The sequence below is a fragment of the Salmo salar genome, chromosome 02, assembly GCF_965601325.2.
Source record: "Salmo salar chromosome 02, fSalSal1, whole genome shotgun sequence".
Lineage (NCBI taxonomy): Eukaryota > Metazoa > Chordata > Actinopteri > Salmoniformes > Salmonidae > Salmo > Salmo salar.
In genome coordinates, this window is record NC_138292.1 from 86,135,001 (window position 1) to 86,159,458 (window position 24,458).

Sequence of the window (24,458 nt, forward strand, 5' to 3'; positions counted from 1 at the left end):
TCTCCCTTTCTGTCTCTCCCTCTCTGTCTCTCCCTCTCTGTCTCTCCCTTTCTGTCTCTCCCTTTCTGTCTCTCTGTCTCTCCCTTTCTGTCTCTCTGTCTCTCCCTTTCTGTATCTCTGTCTCTCCCTTTCTGTCTCTCCCTTTCTGTCTCTCCCTTTCTGTCTCTCCCTTTCTGTCTCTCCCTTTCTGTCTCTCTGTCTCTCCCTCTCTGTCTCTCCCTCTCTGTCTCTCCCTTTCTGTCTCTCCCTTTCTGTCTCTCCCTTTCTGTCTCTCCCTTTCTGTCTCTCTGTCTCTCCCTCTCTGTATCTCTGTCTCTCCCTTTCTGTCTCTCCCTCTCTGTCTCTCCCTCTCTGTCTCTCCCTTTCTGTCTCTCCCTTTCTGTCTCTCCCTCTCTGTCTCTCCCTCTCTGTCTCTCCCTTTCTGTCTCTCCCTTTCTGTCTCTCCCTCTCTGTCTCTCCCTTTCTGTCTCTCCCTTTCTGTCTCTCCCTTTCTGTCTCTCCCTTTCTGTCTCTCTGTCTCTCCCTTTCTGTCTCTCCCTTTCTGTCTCTCTGTCTCTCCCTTTCTGTATCTCTGTCTCTCCCTCTCTGTCTCTCCCTCTCTGTCTCTCCCTCTCTGTCTCTCCCTTTCTGTCTCTCCCTTTCTGTCTCTCCCTTTCTGTCTCTCTGTCTCTCCCTTTCTGTATCTCTGTCTCTCTGTCTCTCTGTCTCTCTGTCTCTGGCTCTCCCTCTCTGTCTCTCTCTCTCCCTCTCTGTCTCTCCCTCTCTGTCTCTCTCCTCCTCTCTCTCCTCCTGCTCTTCTGAACCATAGGACACCTGTAGTAATGGGAGAGTGGTCTCCATGGTAACATGATGTCTGTTGGACGCAGTATTATGGGATGGTGTGTGTCATGCTGTGTTTTTGTGGGACCTGTCACCGTTATCACAGTGGTGGGATGTTTTGGTCTGTGTTGAGGTGGAGAGAGAGTGTCGATGGTGCGTGTGTCTGCGGTGAGGGTTTGCATTCTGTACAGCAAGTGCCCCTCATCACTGCTTGCCGAAGAGCAGAGAGCGAGAGAGAAGAACACATTAACAATAAACAGTGCATTCAGAAAGTATTCAGACCCCTTGACTTTTTCCAAATGTTGTTATGTTGGTTATACAAATGATTGATCAGATATTATATTGGTTATACAAATGATTGATCAGATATTATATTGGATATAAAAATGATTGATCAGATATTATATTGGTTATACAAATGATTGATCAGATATTATATTGGATATAAAAATGATTGATCAGATATTATATTGGTTATACAAATGATTGATCAGATATTATATTGGATATAAAAATGATTGATCAGATATTATATTGGTTATACAAATGATTGATCAGATATTATATTGGATATAAAAATGATTGATCAGATATTATATTGGTTATACAAATGATTGATCAGATATTATATTGGATATAAAAATGATTGATCAGATATTATATTGGTTATACAAATGATTGATCAGATATTATATTGGATATAAAAATGATTGATCAGATATTATATTGGTTATACAAATGATTGATCTGATATTATATTGGTTATACAAATGATTGATCAGATATTATATTGGTTATACAAATGATTGATCTGATATTATATTGGTTATACAAATGATTGATCAGATATTATATTGGTTATTGGCGACTACTAAGTATTTGTTCAACTTCCCACTTTGGGCTGGATGTGTGAATGTGTAGATCCTACATGCAGCATCTACTGTCCTCTCTCAGTGTGTCACCAGATCTTTAGTTTGAAAGCAACAGTTTATTTAAGCTATACTGCATCATATTCCCCCCCCAGCCCCCTAGCGATTCAACTTTTAGCCAATGAACTTCAGCCCCTCGCCATTTGAGTGACAGCTAACAAGATGAGAGAGAGAGAGAGCTGCACATACCGTGCCTTCAGAATGGATTCATACCTCTTGACTTATTACACATTCTGTTGTGTTAGTTTGAATTCAAACTTTCACCCTTCTACACCCCCATAATGAAAAAGTGAAAACATGTTTTCACAGCCCTGAGTGAATACATGTTAGAATCACCTTTGGTAGTGATTTAAAGCTGTGAGTCTTTCTGTGTCCGTCTCCAGCAGCTTTCCTTTTTACCCATCTACCATGGTAACATGATGTCTATGGTAGCTAGGTCTATGGTAGCTAGGTCTATGGTAGCTAGGTCTATGGTAGCTAGGTCTATGGTAGCTAGGTCTATGGTAGCTAGGTCTATAGTAGCTAGTCTGGAAGGTGAGGTAATATGTTAGTAGCTAGTCTGGAAGGAGAGGGAATATGTTAGTAGCTAGGTCTATGGTAGCTAGATCTATGGTAGCTAGATCTATGGTAGCTCGTCTGGAAGGAGAGGTAATATGTTAGTAGCTAGTCTGAAAGGAGAGGTCATATGTTAGTAGCTAGGTCTATGGTAGCTAGATCTATGGTAGCTAGTCTGGAAGGAGAAGGCAACTCCCAAGTAGCTGCTGATTGATGACTTAGACTTTACACTGTCTGACCAATCAATGAGCAGAATGCTATTTCACTGACCCAAACCTGAACTAAGCGAAGAGTTGGGAAACCTCCCTGGGTACAGAGATGAGTTAGTCATTTAAAAATCATGTTAAACACTATTATTGTACACAGAGTGAGTCCATGCAACTTATTATGTGACGTGTTGAGCACATTTTTACTCCTGAACTTATTTACACTTGTCATAACAAAGGGGCTGAATACCTATTGACTAAAGAGAGTTCAGCTTTTAATTTTTAATTCATTTGTAAAAAGAAATGTCTAAAAACATAATTCCACTTTGACATTATGGGGTATTGTGTGTAGGTCAGTGACAAAATTCAGGCTGTAACGCAGCAAAATGTGTAAAAAGTCCAGAGGTGTGAATATCTAATGAAGGCTCTGAATGTGACCTAGTAAAGAGGTGTGAATACTTAATGAAGGCTCTGAATGTGACGTAGTAAAGAGGTGTGAATACTTAATGAAGGCTCTGAATGTGACGTAGTAAAGAGGTGTGAATACTTAATGAAGGCTCTGGATGTAAAGAGGTGTGAATACTTAATGAAGGCTCTGGATGTGAAGTAGTAAAGTGGTGTGAATACTTAATGAAGGCTCTGGATGTGAAGTAGTAAAGAGGTGTGAATACTTAATGAAGGCTCTGGATGTAGAAAGGTGTGAATACCTAATGAAGGCTCTGAATGTAACGTAGTAAAGCGGTGTGAATACTTAATGAAGGCTCTGGATGTGAAGAAGGTGTGAATACTTAATGAAGGCTCTGGATGTGAAGAGGTGTGAATACCTAATGAAGGCTCTGAATGTGACGTAGTAAAGAGGTGTGAATACCTAATGAAGGCTCTGAATGTGACATAGTAAAGAGGTGTGAATACTTAATGAAGGCTCTGGATGTAAAGTAGTAAAAAGGTGTGAATACTTAATGAAGGCTCTGGATGTAAAGAGTTGTGAATACTTAACGAAGGCTCTGGATGTGAAGAGGGAAAGAGGTGTGAATACTTAATGAAGGCTCTGAATGTGACGTAGTAAAGAGCAGTGAATACCTAATGAAGGCTCTGTATGTGACGTAGTATGCAATTTTCAGGGACCACTTTTGACTTGCGAGTGGTAATTTCAGAACTACTGGCAAAAAAATATATATACAAAAGTACCAGAGAATCTCTAAAATTATTTGATCAGAAATTGGCTTTTGGCTATTAAGGAGATTGATTATCTACTGGCTGTCTGTTAAAATGATTGATGTTGGCTTTGTGTGTGTGTGTGTGTGTGTGTGTGTGTGTGTGTGTGTGTGTGTGTGTGTGTGTGTGTGTGCGCGCGCATTCAATCTGATAGGCAGACGGTTTCCTTAGTTCAGGTTTGTGTCAGTGGGGAGTGAAATAGCATTCTGCTCATTGATTGGTCAGACAGTGTAAAGTCTAAGTCATCAATCAGCAGCTACTTGGGAGTTGCCTTCTCCTTCCAGACTAGCTACCATAGATCTAGCTACCATAGACCCAGCTACTAACATATGACCTCTCCTTTCAGACTAGCTACTAACATATTACCTCTCCTTCCAGACGAGCTACCATAGATCTAGCTACCATAGACCCAGCTACTAACATATGACCTCTCCTTTCAGACTAGCTACTAACATATTACCTCTCCTTCCAGACTAGCTACCATAGATCTAGCTACTAACATATTACCTCTCCTTCCAGATGAGCTTCCATAGATCTAGCTACCATAGACCTAGCTACCATAGATCTAGCTACTAACATATTACCTCTCCTTCCAGACTAGCTACCATAGATCTAGCTACTAACATATTACCTCTCCTTCCAGACTAGCTACCATAGATCTAGCTACTAACATATTACCTCTCCTTCCAGACTAGCTACCATAGACCTAGCTACTAACATATGACCTCTTCTTCCAGACTAGCTACTAACATATGACCTCTCCTTCAAGGCTAGCTACCATAGACCTAGCTACCATAGATCTAGCTACTAACATATGAACTCTCCTTCCAGACTAGCTACCATAGACCTAGCTACCATAGACCTAGCTACTAACATATGACCTCTCCTTCCAGACTAGCTACTAATATATGACCTCTCCTTCCAGGCTAGCTACCATTGATCTAGCTACCATTGATCTAGCTACCATAGACCTAGCTACCATAGACCTAGCTACTAACATATGACCTCTCCTTCCAGACTAGCTACCATAGACCTAGCTACCATAGACCTAGCTACTAACATATGACCTCTCCTTCCAGACTAGCTACTAACATATGACCTCTCCTTCCAGGCTAGCTACCATAGACCTAGCTACCATAGACCTAGCTACCATAGACCTAGCTAATAACATATGACCTCTCCTTCCAGACTAGCTAGCATAGACCCAGCTACTAACATATGACCTCTCCTTCCAGACTAGCTACTAACATATAACCTCTCCTTCCAGGCTAGCTACCATAGACCTAGCTACTAACATATGACCTCTCCTTCCAGACTAGCTACCATAGATCTAGCTACCATAGACCCAGCTACTAAAATATGACCTCTCCTTCCAGACTAGCTACTAACATATGACCTCTCCTTCCAGACTAGCTACCATAGACCTAGCTACCATAGACCTAGCTACTAACATATGACCTCTCCTTCCAGGCTAGCTACCATAGACCTAGCTACCATAGACCTAGCTACCATAGACCTAGCTACCATAGACCTAGCTACCATAGACCTAGCTAATAACATATGACCTCTCCTTCCAGACTAGCTAGCATAGACCCAGCTACTAACATATGACCTCTCCTTCCAGACTAGCTACTAACATATGACCTCTCCTTCCAGACTAGCTACCATAGACCTAGCTACCATAGACCTCGCTACTAACATATGACCTCTCCTTCCAGACTAGCTACCATAGACCTAGCTACCATAGACCTAGCTACCATAGACCCAGCTACTAACATATGACCTCTCCTTCCAGACTAGCTACTAACATATGACCTCTCCTTCCAGACTAGCTACCATAGACCTAGCTACCATAGATCTAGCTACTAACATATGACCTCTCCTTCCAGACTAGCTACCATAGATCTAGCTACCATAGACCCAGCTACTAACATATGACCTCTCCTTCCAGACTAGCTACTAACATATGACCTCTCCTTCCAGACTAGCTACCATAGACCTAGCAACCATAGACCTAGCAACCATAGACCTAGCTACCGTAGACCTAGCTACCGTAGACCTAGCTACCGTAGACCTAGCTACCGTAGACCTAGCTACCGTAGACCTAGCTACCGTAGACCTAGCTACCGTAGACCTAGCTACTAACATATGACCTCTCATTCCAGACTAGCTACCATAGACCTAGCTATCATAGACCTAGCTACCATAGACCTAGCTACCATAGACCTAGCTACCATAGACCTACCTACCATAGACCTACCTACCATAGACCTAGCTACCATAGACCTAGCTACTAACATATTACCTCTCCTTTCAGATGAAATAAGTATGGGCAAGATAAAGAGAATTCTCTCTCTTCCTCCATCCTCCTCTCTGTCTCCTATAATTTGGGCCTGTTTTCAGGGGTTGCTCTAGTTCCTGTTTGGGGGGGGTTGACACTAACGCTATTTGAAAGCTGCAGTTGTCCGTTGGGGACAGCAAGCGGGGGCTTGGTCTCTGAAATAGTTCTATTGGATGCTGCAGCTGTCCGTCAGGGACAGCAGGCGGGGCTTGGTCTCTGCAGTGGTTCTATTGTTTGCTGCAGCTGTCCGTCAGGGACAGCAGGCGGGGCTTGGTCTCTGCAGTGGTTCTATTGTTTGCTGCAGCTGTCTGTCAGGGACAGCAGGCGGGGTTTGGTCTCTGCAGTGGTTCTTCCTCTTTAACCCCTCGTGGGTTGGCACTGTTCTGCCGGTTGCTAAGCAACAGTCCAGAGGACCCTTAAACCAGTCGCTAGGTATGTCTCTGTCTCACTACTTAGGAATGCTGTATCTGTGTGTGTGTGTCTGTGTGGTGAGTTAATCAGCAGTGATTTTTGTCAACCAAACCCCCAAAATGCTATTCTTCTTTCTCTCTCTTTCCCTCCCTCCCTCCCTCTCTCTTTCTGTCTTTCTGAAAGAGATGAAAATACAGACGATTCCTCCGCCCCCTCACACTGCCTCAATCCCAGCTGTGCCTCCCTCCCTCCCACACACACACACACACACACACACACACACACACACACACACACACACACACACACACACACACACACACACACACCTAGTAATGCACATACACTGCACCATAGGAGAGGTGGAGAGGGAGGGAGAGAGAGAGAAAGTTAACTATTTCTGTCCTCCAGGGGAAGCGCCCTCTCTTTCTCCCCTGTCTTTCTCTTCTCTCTCTTTCTCTCTCTCTCTCTTTCTCCCACATCTTTCTCATCTCTCTCTTTCTCCCCCATCTTTCTCTCCGTCTCTTTCTCTCTCTCTCCGTTTCTCTCTCAGGAGAATCACTGCATCGCTTGTCATTACTGTCACAGTGTCAGTGTCATTCCTGACAGTGACACACAGAAGGGGTGTGTGGGTAATGTGTATATACAGTGCATTCAGAAAATATTCAGACTGACTTTTTCCACATTTTGTTACGTTACAGTCTTACTCTAAAATTAATTAAATAAAAAAATGTCCTCATCAATCTACACACAATACCCCATAATGACATCACAATACCCCATAATGACATCACAATACCCCATAATGACAAAGCGAAAACAGTTTTTTTAATGTTTGCAAATGTATAAAAAAATTAAAACAGAAATACCTTATTTACATAAGCACTCAGACCCTTTGCTATGAGACTATATATTGAGTTCAGGTGCATCCTGTTTCCATTGATCATCCTTGAGATGTTTCTACAACTTGATTGGAGTCCACCTGTGGTAAATTCAATTGATTGAACATCATTTGGAAAGGCACACACCTGTCTATATAAGGTCCCACAGTTGACAGTGTATGTCAGAGCAAAAACCAAGCCATGAGGTCGAAGGAATTGTTCGTAGAGCTCCAAGTCACGATTGTGTCGATGCACAGATCTGGGGAAGGGTACCAAAACATTTCTGCAGCATTGAAGGACCCCAAGAACACAGTGGCCTCCATCATTCTTAAATAAAATAAGTTTGGAACCACCAAGACTCTTCCTAGAGCTGGCCGCACGGCCAAACTGAGCAATCGGGGGAGAAAGGCCTTGGTCAGGGTGGTGACCAAGAGCCCTATGGTCACTCTGACAGAGCTCTAGAGTTCCTCTGTAGAGATGGAAGAACCTTCCAGAAGGACAACCATCTCTGCAGCCCTCCACCAATCAGGCCTTTATGGTAGAGTGGCCAGACGGAAGCCACTCCTCAGTAAAAAACACATGACAGCCTGCTTGGAGTTTGACAAAAGGCACCTAAAGGACTCTGACCATGAGAACCAAGATTCTCTGGTCTGATGAAACCAAGATTGAATACTTTGGCCTGAATGCCAAGCGTCACAGCTGAAGGAAACTTGGTACCATCCCTACGGTGAAGCATGGTGGTGGCGGTATTATGCTGTGAGGATATTTTTCAGCAGAAGGGACTGGGAGACTAGTCAGGATCAAGGGAAAGATGAAAAAGAGCGAAGTACAGAGAGATCCTTGATGAAAACCTGCTCCAGAGCTCTCAGGATCTCAGACTGGGGGTGAAGGTTCACCTTCCAACAGGACAACGACCCTAAGCACACAGCCAAGACAACGCAAGAGTGGCTTTGGGACAAGTCTCTAAATGTCCTTGAGTGGCCCAGCAAGAGCCCGGACTTGAACCCGATCGAACATCTCTGGAGAGACCTGAAAATAGCTGTGCAGCGATGCTCCCTATCCAACCTGACAGAGCTTGAGAGGCTCTGCAGAGAGGAATGGGAGAAAGTCCCCAAATACAGGTGTGCCAAGGTTGTAGCATCATAACCAAGAAGACTCAATGCTGTAATCGCTGCCAAAGATGCTTCAACAAAGTACTAAGGTCTGAATACTTATGAATACACATTTTCTAGAAACCTGTTTTTGTTTTGCATTATGGGGTATTATGTGTAGATTGATGAGGTGGGAAAAAACAGATTTTATTCCACTGTAGAATAAGGCTGTAAAGTAACAAAATGTGGGAAAAGGCAATGTATATACAGTAGGATGTTCATTATAGAGACCTATAGAAGAGACTGTATATACAGTAGGATGTTCATTATATAGGACTATAGAAGAGACTGTATATACAGTAGGATGTTCATTATATAGGACTATAGAAGAGACTGTATACACAGTAGGATGTTCATTATATAGGACTATAGAAGAGACTGTATACACAGTAGGATGTTCATTATAGAGACCTATAGAAGAGACTGTATATACAATAAAATGTTCATTATAGAGACCTATAGAAGAGACTGTATATACAGTAGAATGTTCATTATAGAGACCTATAGAAGAGACTGTATATACAGTAGAATGTTCATTATATAGGACTTTAGAAGAGACTGTATATACAGTAGAATGTTCATTATAGGACTATAGAAGACACTGTATATACAGTAGAATGTTCATTATATAGAACTATAGAAGACACTGTATATACAGTAGAATGTTCATTATATAGGACTATCGAAGACACTGTATACACAGTAGGATGTTCATTATATAGGACTATAGAAGAGACTGTATATACAGTAGAATGTTCATTATAGAGACCTATAGAAGAGACTGTATATACAGTAGAATGTTCATTATATAGGACTTTAGAAGAGACTGTATATACAGTAGAATGTTCATTATATAGGACTATAGAAGACACTGTATATACAGTAGAATGTTCATTATATAGAACTATAGAAGACACTGTATATACAGTAGAATGTTCATTATATAGGACTATCGAAGACACTGTATACACAGTAGGATGTTCATTATATAGGACTATAGAAGAGACTGTATATACAGTAGAATGTTCATTATAGAGACCTATAGAAGAGACTGTATATACAGTAGAATGTTCATTATATAGGACTATAGAAGAGACTGTATATACAGTAGGTTGTTCATTATATAGGACTATAGAAGAGACTGTATATACATTAGAATGTTCATTATATAGGACTATAGAAGAGACTGTATATACAGTAGAATGTTCATTATATAGGACTATAGAAGAGACTGTATACACAGAAGGTTGTTCATTATAGAGACCTATAGAAGACACTGTATATACAGTAGAATGTTGATTATATAGGACTATAGAAGAGACTGTATATACAGTAGGTTGTTCATTATATAGGACTATAGAAGAGACTGTATATACAGTCGAATGTTCATTATAGAGACCTATAGAAGAGACTGTATATACAGTCGAATGTTCATTATATAGGACTATAGAAGAGACTGTATACACAGTAGGATGTTCATTATAGAGACCTATAGAAGAGACTGTATATACAATAGAATGTTCATTATAGAGACCTATAGAAGAGACTGTATATACAGTAGAATGTTCATTATAGAGACCTATAGAAGAGACTGTATATACAGTAGAATGTTCATTATATAGGACTATAGAAGAGACTGTATATACAGTAGAATGTTCATTATATAGGACTATAGAAGACACTGTATATACAGTAGAATGTTCATTATATAGAACTATAGAAGACACTGTATATACAGTAGAATGTTCATTATATAGGACTATAGAAGACACTGTATACACAGTAGGATGTTCATTATATAGGACTATAGAAGAGACTGTATATACAGTAGAATGTTCATTATAGAGACCTATAGAAGAGACTGTATACACAGTAGAATGTTCATTATATAGGACTATAGAAGACACTGTATACACAGTAGGATGTTCATTATATAGGACTATAGGAGACACTATGTATTCAGTAGAATGTTCATTATATAGGACTATTGAAGAGACTGTATATACAGTACAATGTTTATTATATAGGACTATAGAAGACACTATATATACAGTAGAATGTTCATTATATAGGACTATAGAAGAGACTGTATACACAGTAGGATGTTCATTATATAGGACTATAGAAGAGACTGTATATACAGTAGAATGTTCATTATAGAGACCTATAGAAGAGACTGTATATACAGTAGGATGTTCATTATGTAGGACTATAGAAGACACTATGTATACAGTAGAATGTTCATTATATAGGACTATAGAAGAGACTGTATATACAGTAGAATGTTTATTATATAGGACTATAGAAGACACTATATATACAGTAGAATGTTCATTATATAGGACTATAGAAGAGACTGTATATACAGTAGAATGTTCATTATAGAGACCTATAGAAGAGACTGTATATACAGTAGAATGTTCATTATATAGTACTATAGAAGAGACTGTATACACAGTATAATGTTCATTATATAGGACTGTAGAAGAGACTGTATATACAGTAGGTTGTTCATTATATAGGACTATAGAAGACACTGTATACACAGTAGGATGTTCATTATATAGGACTATAGAAGAGACTGTATATACAGTAGGATGTTCATTATATAGGACTATAGAAGAGACTGTATATACAGTAGGTTGTTCATTATATAGGACTATAGAAGACACTGTATACACAGTAGGATGTTCATTATATAGGACTATAGAAGAGACTGTATATACAGTAGAATGTTCATTATATAGGACTATAGAAGAGACTGTATATACAGTAGAATGTTGATTATATAGGACTATAGAAGAGACTGTATATACAGTAGGTTGTTCATTATATAGGACTATAGAAGAGACTGTATATACAGTCGAATGTTCATTATAGAGACCTATAGAAGAGACTGTATATACAGTCGAATGTTCATTATATAGGACTATAGAAGAGACTGTATACACAGTAGGATGTTCATTATAGAGACCTATAGAAGAGACTGTATATACAATAGAATGTTCATTATAGAGGACCTATAGAAGAGACTGTATATACAGTAGAATGTTCATTATATAGGACTATAGAAGAGACTGTATATACAGTAGAATGTTCATTATATAGGACTATAGAAGAGACTGTATATACAGTAGAATGTTGATTATATAGGACTATAGAAGAGACTGTATATACAGTAGGTTGTTCATTATATAGGACTATAGAAGAGACTGTATATACAGTCGAATGTTCATTATAGAGACCTATAGAAGAGACTGTATATACAGTCGAATGTTCATTATATAGGACTATAGAAGAGACTGTATACACAGTAGGATGTTCATTATATAGGACTATAGAAGAGACTGTATACACAGTAGGATGTTCATTATAGAGACCTATAGAAGAGACTGTATATACAATAGAATGTTCATTATAGAGACCTATAGAAGAGACTGTATATACAGTAGAATGTTCATTATAGAGACCTATAGAAGAGACTGTATATACAGTAGAATGTTCATTATATAGGACTATAGAAGAGACTGTATATACAGTAGAATGTTCATTATATAGGACTATAGAAGACACTGTATATACAGTAGAATGTTCATTATATAGAACTATAGAAGACACTGTATATACAGTAGAATGTTCATTATATAGGACTATAGAAGACACTGTATACACAGTAGGATGTTCATTATATAGGACTATAGAAGAGACTGTATATACAGTAGAATGTTCATTATAGAGACCTATAGAAGAGACTGTATACACAGTAGAATGTTCATTATATAGGACTATAGAAGACACTGTATACACAGTAGGATGTTCATTATATAGGACTATAGGAGACACTATGTATTCAGTAGAATGTTCATTATATAGGACTATAGAAGAGACTGTATATACAGTACAATGTTTATTATATAGGACTATAGAAGACACTATATATACAGTAGAATGTTCATTATATAGGACTATAGAAGAGACTGTATACACAGTAGGATGTTCATTATATAGGACTATAGAAGAGACTGTATATACAGTAGAATGTTCATTATAGAGGACCTATAGAAGAGACTGTATATACAGTAGGATGTTCATTATGTAGGACTATAGAAGACACTATGTAGTACACAGTAGAGATGTTCATTATATAGGACTGTAGAAGAGACTGTATATACAGTAGAATGTTCATTATAGAGACCTATAGAAGAGACTGTATACACAGTAGAATGTTCATTATATAGGACTATAGAAGAGACTGTATATACAGTAGAATGTTTATTATATAGGACTATAGAAGACACTATATATACAGTAGAATGTTCATTATATAGGACTATAGAAGAGACTGTATACACAGTAGGATGTTCATTATATAGGACTATAGAAGAGACTGTATATACAGTAGAATGTTCATTATAGAGACCTATAGAAGAGACTGTATATACAGTAGGATGTTCATTATATAGGACTATAGAAGACACTATGTATACAGTAGAATGTTCATTATATAGGACTATAGAAGAGACTGTATATACAGTTGAATGTTTATTATATAGGACTATAGAAGACACTATATATACAGTAGAATGTTCATTATATAGGACTATAGAAGAGACTGTATATACAGTAGAATGTTCATTATAGAGACCTATAGAAGACACTGTATATACAGTAGAATGTTCATTATATAGGACTATAGAAGAGACTGTATATACAGTAGAATGTTCATTATATAGGACTATAGAAGAGACTGTATATACAGTAGAATGTTCATTATATAGGACTATAGAAGAGACTGTATATACAGTAGAATGTTCATTATATAGGACTATAGAAGAGACTGTATATACAGTAGAATGTTCATTATATAGGACTATAGAAGACACTGTAGACACAGTAGGATGTTCATTATATAGGACTATAGAAGAGACTGTATATACAGTAGAATGTTCATTATAGAGACCTATAGAAGAGACTGTATACACAGTAGAATGTTCATTATATAGGACTATAGAAGAGACTGTATATACAGTAGAATGTTCATTATAGAGACCTATAGAAGAGACTGTATATACAGTAGAATGTTCATTATATAGGACTATAGAAGAGACTGTATATACAGTAGGTTGTTCATTATATAGGACTATAGAAGAGACTGTATATACAGTAGAATGTTCATTATAGAGACCTATAGAAGAGACTGTATATACAGTAGAATGTTCATTATATAGGACTATAGAAGAGACTGTATATACAGTAGGTTGTTCATTATATAGGACTATAGAAGACACTGTATATACATTAGGATGTTCATTATATAGGACTATAGAAGAGACTGTATATACAGTAGAATGTTCATTATATAGGACTATAGAAGAGACTGTATACACAGTAGGTTGTTCATTATAGAGACCTATAGAAGACACTGTATATACAGTAGAATGTTCATTATATAGGACTATAGAAGAGACTGTATATACAGTAGAATGTTCATTTTATAGGACTATAGAAGAGACTGTATACACAGTAGGTTGTTCATTATAGAGACCTATAGAAGAGACTGTATATACAGTAGAATGTTCATTATATAGGACTATAGAAGAGACTGTATATACAGTAGAATGTTCATTATATAGGACTATAGAAGAGACTGTATATACAGTAGAATGTTCATTATATAGGACTATAGAAGAGACTGTATACACAGTAGAATGTTCATTATATAGGACTGTAGAAGAGACTGTATATACAGTAGGGTGTTCATTATATAGGACTATAGAAGACACTGTATACACAGTAGGATGTTCATTATATAGGACTATAGAAGAGACTGTATATACAGTAGGATGTTCATTATATAGGACTATAGAAGAGACTGTATACACAGTAGGTTGTTCATTATAGAGACCTATAGAAGACACTGTATATACAGTAGAATGTTCATTATATAGGACTATAGAAGAGACTGTATACACAGTAGAATGTTCATTATACAGGACTATAGAAGAGACTGTATATACAGTAGAATGTTCATTATATAGGACTATAGAAGAGACTGTATACACAGTAGGTTGTTCATTATAGAGACCTATAGAAGACACTATATACAGTAGAATGTTCATTATATAGGACTATAGAAGACACTGTATACACAGTAGGATGTTCATTATATAGGACTATAGGAGACACTATGTATACAGTAGAATGTTCATTATATAGGACTATAGAAGAGACTGTATATACAGTAGAATGTTTATTATATAGGACTATAGAAGACACTATATATACAGTAGAATGTTCATTATATAGGACTATAGAAGAGACTGTATACACAGTAGGATGTTCATTATATAGGACTATAGAAGAGACTGTATATACAGTAGAATGTTCATTATAGAGACCTATAGAAGAGACTGTATATACAGTAGGATGTTCATTATATAGGACTATAGAAGACACTATGTATACAGTAGAATGTTCATTATATAGGACTATAGAAGAGACTGTATATACAGTAGAATGTTTATTATATAGGACTATAGAAGACACTATATATACAGTAGAATGTTCATTATATAGGACTATAGAAGAGACTGTATATACAGTAGAATGTTCATTATAGAGACCTATAGAAGAGACTGTATATACAGTAGAATGTTCATTATATAGGACTATAGAAGAGACTGTATATACAGTAGAATGTTCATTATATAGGACTATAGAAGAGACTGTATACACAGTAGGTTGTTCATTATATAGGACTATAGAAGAGACTGTATATACAGTAGAATGTTCATTATAGAGACCTATAGAAGAGACTGTATACACAGTAGAATGTTCATTATATAGGACTATAGAAGAGACTGTATATACAGTAGAATGTTCATTATATAGGACTATAGAAGAGACTGTATATACAGTAGGTTGTTCATTATATAGGACTATAGAAGACACTGTATATACATTAGGATGTTCATTATATAGGACTATAGAAGAGACTGTATATACAGTAGAATGTTCATTATATAGGACTATAGAAGAGACTGTATACACAGTAGGTTGTTCATTATAGAGACCTATAGAAGACACTGTATATACAGTAGAATGTTCATTATATAGGACTATAGAAGAGACTGTATACACAGTAGAATGTTCATTATACAGGACTATAGAAGAGACTGTATATACAGTAGAATGTTCATTATATAGGACTATAGAAGAGACTGTATATACAGTAGGTTGTTCATTATATAGGACTATAGAAGAGACTGTATATACAGTAGAATGTTCATTATATAGGACTATAGAAGAGACTGTATATACAGTAGAATGTTCATTATATAGGACTATAGAAGAGACTGTATATACAGTAGGATGTTCATTATATAGGACTATAGAAGAGACTGTATACACAGTAGGATGTTCATTATATAGGACTATAGAAGAGACTGTATATACAGTAGATGTTCATTATAGGACTATAGAAGAGACTGTATAACAGTAGTGTTCATTATATAGGACTATAGAAGACACTGTATACACAGTAGGATGTTCATTATATAGGACTATAGAAGAGACTGTATACACAGTAGAATGTTCATTATACAGGACTATAGAAGAGACTGTATATACAGTAGAATGTTCATTATATAGGACTATAGAAGAGACTGTATACACAGTAGGTTGTTCATTATAGAGACCTATAGAAGACACTATATACAGTAGAATGTTCATTATATAGGACTATAGAAGACACTGTATACACAGTAGGATGTTCATTATATAGGACTATAGGAGACACTATGTATACAGTAGAATGTTCATTATATAGGACTATAGAAGAGACTGTATATACAGTAGAATGTTTATTATATAGGACTATAGAAGACACTATATATACAGTAGAATGTTCATTATATAGGACTATAGAAGAGACTGTATACACAGTAGGATGTTCATTATATAGAACTATAGAAGAGACTGTATATACAGTAGAATGTTCATTATAGAGACCTATAGAAGAGACTGTATATACAGTAGGATGTTCATTATGTAGGACTATAGAAGACACTATGTATACAGTAGAATGTTCATTATATAGGACTATAGAAGAGACTGTATATACAGTAGAATGTTTATTATATAGCACTATAGAAGACACTATATATACAGTAGAATGTTCATTATATAGGACTATAGAAGAGACTGTATATACAGTAGAATGTTCATTATAGAGGACCTATAGAAGAGACTGTATATACAGTAGAATGTTCATTATATAGGACTATAGAAGAGACTGTATATACAGTAGAATGTTCATTATATAGGACTATAGAAGAGACTGTATATACAGTAGAATGTTCATTATATAGGACTATAGAAGAGACTGTATATACAGTAGAATGTTCATTATATAGGACTATAGAAGAGACTGTATATACAGTAGAATGTTCATTATATAGGACTATAGAAGAGACTGTATATACAGTAGAATGTTCATTATATAGGACTATAGAAGAGACTGTATACACAGTAGGATGTTCATTATATAGGACTATAGAAGAGACTGTATATACAGTAGGATGTTCATTATATAGGACTATAGAAGAGACTGTATACACAGTAGGATGTTCATTATATAGGACTATAGAAGACACTGTATATACAGTAGAATGTTCATTATATAGGACTATAGAAGAGACTGTATATACAGTAGAATGTTCATTATATAGGACTATAGAAGAGACTGTATATACAGTAGAATGTTCATTATATAGGACCTATAGAAGACACTGTAGACACAGTAGGATGTTCATTATATACGACTATAGAAGAGACTGTATATACAGTAGAATGTTCATTATAGAGACCTATAGAAGAGATTATATAGGACTATAGAAGACACTGTATACACAGTAGGATGTTCATTATATAGGACTATAGAAGAGACTGTATATACAGTAGAATGTTCATTATATAGGACTATAGAAGAGACTGTATACACAGTAGGTTGTTCATTATAGAGACCTATAGAAGACACTGTATATACAGTAGAATGTTCATTATATAGGACTATAGAAGAGACTGTATACACAGTAGAATGTTCATTATACAGGACTATAGAAGAGACTGTATATACAGTAGAATGTTCATTATATAGGACTATAGAAGAGACTGTATACACAGTAGAATGTTCATTATAGAGACCTATAGAAGACACTGTATATACAGTAGAATGTTCATTATATAGGACTATAGAAGACACTGTATACACAGTAGGATGTTCATTATATAGGACTATAGGAGACACTATGTATACAGTAGAATGTTCATTATATAGGACTATAGAAGAGACTGTATATACAGTAGAATGTTTATTATATAGGACTATAGAAGACACTATATATACAGTAGAATGTTCATTATATAGGACTATAGAAGAGACTGTATATACAGTAGAATGTTCATTATATAGGACTATAGAAGACACTGTATATACAGTAGAATGTTCATTATATAGGACTATAGAAGAGACTGTATATACAGTAGAATGTTCATTATAGAGACCTATAGAAGAGACTGTATACACAGTAGAATGTTCATTATATAGGACTATAGAAGAGACTGTATATACAGTAGAATGTTCATTATAGAGACTATAGAAGAGACTGTATATACAGTAGAATGTTCATTATATAGGACTATAGAAGAGACTGTATATACAGTAGGTTGTTCATTATATAGGACTATAGAAGAGACTGTATACACAGTAGAATGTTCATTATACAGGACTATAGAAGAGACTGTATATACAGTAGAATGTTCATTATATAGGACTATAGAAGAGACTGATACACAGTAGTTGTTCATTATAGAGACCTATAGAAGACACTATATACAGTAGAATGTTCATTATATAGGACTATAGAAGAGACTGTATACACAGTAGTGTTCATTATATAGGACTATAGGAGACACTTGTATACAGTAGAATGTTCATTATAGGACTATAGAAGAGACTGTATATACAGTAGAATGTTCATTATATAGGACTGTAGAAGAGACTGTATATACAGTAGGTTGTTCATTATATAGGACTATAGAAGACACTGTATACACAGTAGGATGTTCATTATATAGGACTATAGAAGAGACTGTATATACAGTAGGATGTTCATTATATAGGACTATAGAAGAGACTGTATACACAGTAGGTTGTTCATTATAGAGACCTATAGAAGACACTGTATATACAGTAGAATGTTCATTATATAGGACTATAGAAGAGACTGTATACACAGTAGAATGTTCATTATACAGGACTATAGAAGAGACTGTATATACAGTAGAATGTTCATTATATAGGACTATAGAAGAGACTGTATACACAGTAGGTTGTTCATTATAGAGACCTATAGAAGACACTATATACAGTAGAATGTTCATTATATAGGACTATAGAAGACACTGTATACACAGTAGGATGTTCATTATATAGGACTATAGGAGACACTATGTATACAGTAGAATGTTCATTATATAGGACTATAGAAGAGACTGTATATACAGTAGAATGTTTATTATATAGGACTATAGAAGACACTATATATACAGTAGAATGTTCATTATATAGGACTATAGAAGAGACTGTATACACAGTAGGATGTTCATTATATAGGACTATAGAAGAGACTGTATATACAGTAGAATGTTCATTATAGAGACCTATAGAAGAGACTGTATATACAGTAGGATGTTCATTATATAGGACTATAGAAGACACTATGTATACAGTAGAATGTTCATTATATAGGACTATAGAAGAGACTGTATATACAGTTGAATGTTTATTATATAGGACTATAGAAGACACTATATATACAGTAGAATGTTCATTATATAGGACTATAGAAGAGACTGTATATACAGTAGAATGTTCATTATAGAGACCTATAGAAGAGACTGTATATACAGTAGAATGTTCATTATATAGGACTATAGAAGAGACTGTATATACAGTAGAATGTTCATTATATAGGACTATAGAAGACACTGTATACACAGTAGGTTGTTCATTATATAGGACTATAGAAGAGACTGTATATACAGTAGAATGTTCATTATAGAGGACCTATAGAAGAGACTGTATACACAGTAGAATGTTCATTATATAGGACTATAGAAGAGACTGTATATACAGTAGAATGTTCATTATAGAGACCTATAGAAGAGACTGTATATACAGTAGAATGTTCATTATATAGGACTATAGAAGAGACTGTATATACAGTAGGTTGTTCATTATATAGGACTATAGAAGAGACTGTATACACAGTAGAATGTTCATTATACAGGACTATAGAAGAGACTGTATATACAGTAGAATGTTCATTATATAGGACTATAGAAGAGACTGTATACACAGTAGGTTGTTCATTATAGAGACCTATAGAAGACACTGTATATACAGTAGAATGTTCATTATATAGGACTATAGAAGAGACTGTATACACAGTAGAATGTTCATTATATAGGACTATAGAAGACACTGTATACACAGTAGAATGTTCATTATATAGGACTATAGAAGACACTATATATACAGTAGGACTATAGAAGAGACTGTATACACAGTAGGATGTTCATTATATACGACTATAGAAGAGACTGTATATACAGTAGAATGTTCATTATAGAGACCTATAGAAGAGACTGTATATACAGTAGAATGTTCATTATATAGGACTATAGAAGAGACTGTATATACAGTAGAATGTTCATTATATAGGACTATAGAAGAGACTGTATACACAGTAGGATGTTCATTATAGAGACCTATAGAAGAGACTGTATATACAGTAGAATGTTCATTATATAGGACTATAGAAGAGACTGTATATACAGTAGAATGTTCATTATATAGGACTATAGAAGAGACTGTATATACAGTAGGTTGTTCATTATATAGGACTATAGAAGAGACTGTATATACAGTAGAATGTTCATTATATAGGACTATTGAAGAGACTGTATATACAGTAGAATGTTCATTATATAGGACTGTAGAAGAGACTGTATATACAGTAGGTTGTTCATTATATAGGACTATAGAAGACACTGTATACACAGTAGGATGGTCATTATATAGGACTATAGAAGAGACTGTATATACAGTAGGATGTTCATTATATAGGACTATAGAAGAGACTGTATACACAGTAGGTTGTTCATTATAGAGACCTATAGAAGACACTGTATATACAGTAGAATGTTCATTATATAGGACTATAGAAGAGACTGTATACACAGTAGAATGTTCATTATACAGGACTATAGAAGAGACTGTATATACAGTAGAATGTTCATTATATAGGACTATAGAAGAGACTGTATACACAGTAGGTTGTTCATTATAGAGGACCTATAGAAGACACTATATACAGTAGAATGTTCATTATATAGGACTATAGAAGACACTGTATACACAGTAGGATGTTCATTATATAGGACTATAGAAGACACTGTATATACAGTAGGATGTTCATTATATAGGACTATAGAAGAGACTGTATATACAGTAGAATGTTCATTATATAGGACTATAGAAGACACTGTATATACAGTAGAATGTTCATTATATAGGACTATAGAAGAGACTGTATACACAGTAGGATGTTCATTATATAGGACTATAGAAGAGACTGTATATACAGTAGAATGTTCATTATAGAGACCTATAGAAGAGACTGTATATACAGTAGGATGTTCATTATATAGGTCTATAGAAGACACTATGTATACAGTAGAATGTTCATTATATAGGACTATAGAAGAGACTGTATATACAGTTGAATGTTTATTATATAGGACTATGGAAGACACTATATATACAGTAGAATGTTCATTATATAGGACTATAGAAGAGACTGTATATACAGTAGAATGTTCATTATAGAGACCTATAGAAGAGACTGTATATACAGTAGAATGTTCATTATATAGGACTATAGAAGAGACTGTATATACAGTAGAATGTTCATTATATAGGACTATAGAAGACACTGTATATACAGTAGAATGTTCATTATATAGGACTATAGAAGACACTGTAGACACAGTAGGATGTTCATTATATAGGACTATAGAAGAGACTGTATATACAGTAGAATGTTCATTATAGAGACCTATAGAAGAGACTGTATACACAGTAGAATGTTCATTATATAGGACTATAGAAGAGACTGTATATACAGTAGAATGTTCATTATAGAGACCTATAGAAGAGACTGTATATACAGTAGAATGTTCATTATATAGGACTATAGAAGAGACTGTATATACAGTAGAATGTTCATTATAGAGCCCTATAGAAGACACTATATACAGTAGAATGTTCATTATATAGGACTATAGAAGAGACTGTATACACAGTAGAATGTTCATTATATAGGACTATAGAAGAGACTGTATATACAGTAGGTTGTTCATTATATAGGACTATAGAAGACACTGTATATACAGTAGAATGTTCATTATATAGGACTATAGAAGAGACTGTATACACAGTAGAATGTTCATTATACAGGACTATAGAAGAGACTGTATATACAGTAGAATGTTCATTTTATAGGACTATAGAAGAGACTGTATACACAGTAGGTTGTTCATTATAGAGACCTATAGAAGACACTATATACAGTAGAATGTTCATTATATAGGACTATAGAAGACACTGTATACACAGTAGGATGTTCATTATATAGGACTATAGGAGACACTATGTATACAGTAGAATGTTCATTATATAGGACTATAGAAGAGACTGTATATACAGTAGAATGTTTATTATATAGGACTATAGAAGACACTATATATACAGTAGAATGTTCATTATATAGGACTATAGAAGAGACTGTATACACAGTAGGATGTTCATTATATAGGACTATAGAAGAGACTGTATATACAGTAGAATGTTCATTATAGAGACCTATAGAAGAGACTGTATATACAGTAGGATGTTCATTATATAGGACTATAGAAGACACTATGTATACAGTAGAATGTTCATTATATAGGACTATAGAAGAGACTGTATATACAGTAGAATGTTTATTATATAGGACTATAGAAGACACTGTATATACAGTAGAATGTTCATTATATAGGACTATAGAAGAGACTGTATATACAGTAGAATGTTCATTATAGAGACCTATAGAAGAGACTGTATATACAGTAGAATGTTCATTATATAGGACTATAGAAGAGACTGTATATACAGTAGAATGTTCATTATATAGGACTATAGAAGACACTGTATACACAGTAGAATGTTCATTATATAGGACTATAGAAGAGACTATATACAGTAGAATGTTCATTATATAGGACTATAGAAGAGACTGTATACACAGTAGAATGTTCATTATATAGGACTATAGAAGAGACTGTATATACAGTAGGTTGTTCATTATATAGGACTATAGAAGACACTGTATACACAGTAGAATGTTCATTATATAGGACTATAGAAGAGACTGTATATACAGTAGAATGTTCATTATATAGGACTATAGAAGAGACTGTATACACAGTAGGATGTTCATTATACAGGACTATAGAAGAGACTGTATATACAGTAGAATGTTCATTTATAGGACTATAGAAGAGACTGAATACACAGTAGGTTGTTCATTATAGAGACCTATAGAAGACACTATATACAGTAGAATGTTCATTATATAGGACTATAGAAGACACTGTATACACAGTAAGATGTTCATTATATAGGACTATAGGACACACTATGTATACAGTAGAATGTTCATTATATAGGACTATTGAAGAGACTGTATATACAGTAGAATGTTCATTATATAGGACTGTAGAAGAGACTGTATATACAGTAGGTTGTTCATTATATAGGACTATAGAAGACACTGTATACACAGTAGGATGGTCATTATATAGGACTATAGAAGAGACTGTATATACAGTAGGATGTTCATTATATAGGACTATAGAAGAGACTGTATACACAGTAGGTTGTTCATTATAGAGACCTATAGAAGACACTGTATATACAGTAGAATGTTCATTATATAGGACTATAGAAGAGACTGTATACACAGTAGAATGTTCATTATACAGGACTATAGAAGAGACTGTATATACAGTAGAATGTTCATTATATAGGACTATAGAAGAGACTGTATACACAGTAGGTTGTTCATTATAGAGACCTATAGAAGACACTATATACAGTAGAATGTTCATTATATAGGACTATAGAAGACACTGTATACACAGTAGGATGTTCATTATATAGGACTATAGGAGACACTATGTATACAGTAGAATGTTCATTATATAGGACTATAGAAGAGACTGTATATACAGTAGAATGTTTATTATATAGGACTATAGAAGACACTATATATACAGTAGAATGTTCATTATATAGGACTATAGAAGAGACTGTATATACAGTAGAATGTTCATTATATAGGACTATAGAAGACACTGTATATACAGTAGAATGTTCATTATATAGGACTATAGAAGAGACTGTATATACAGTAGAATGTTCATTATAGAGACCTATAGAAGAGACTGTATATACAGTAGAATGTTCATTATATAGGACTATAGAAGAGACTGTATATACAGTAGAATGTTCATTATATAGGACTATAGAAGACACTGTATATACAGTAGAATGTTCATTATATAGGACTATAGAAGACACTGTATATACAGTAGGATGTTCATTATATAGGACTATAGAAGAGACTGTATATACAGTAGAATGTTCATTATAGAGACCTATAGAAGAGACTGTATACACAGTAGAATGTTCATTATATAGGACTATAGAAGAGACTGTATATACAGTAGAATGTTCATTATAGAGACCTATAGAAGAGACTGTATATACAGTAGAATGTTCA

The 24,458-nt window shown here is 35.1% G+C and overlaps 1 protein-coding gene across 2 annotated transcripts in view; it reads left to right on the forward strand.

Annotated features, from left to right (window-relative positions):
- LOC106594520 (protein kinase C beta type) overlaps positions 1-24,458 on the forward strand; it is a 97,402-nt gene that overhangs the window by 8,147 nt on the left and 64,797 nt on the right. The gene's annotated exons all lie outside the window — the stretch shown is intronic.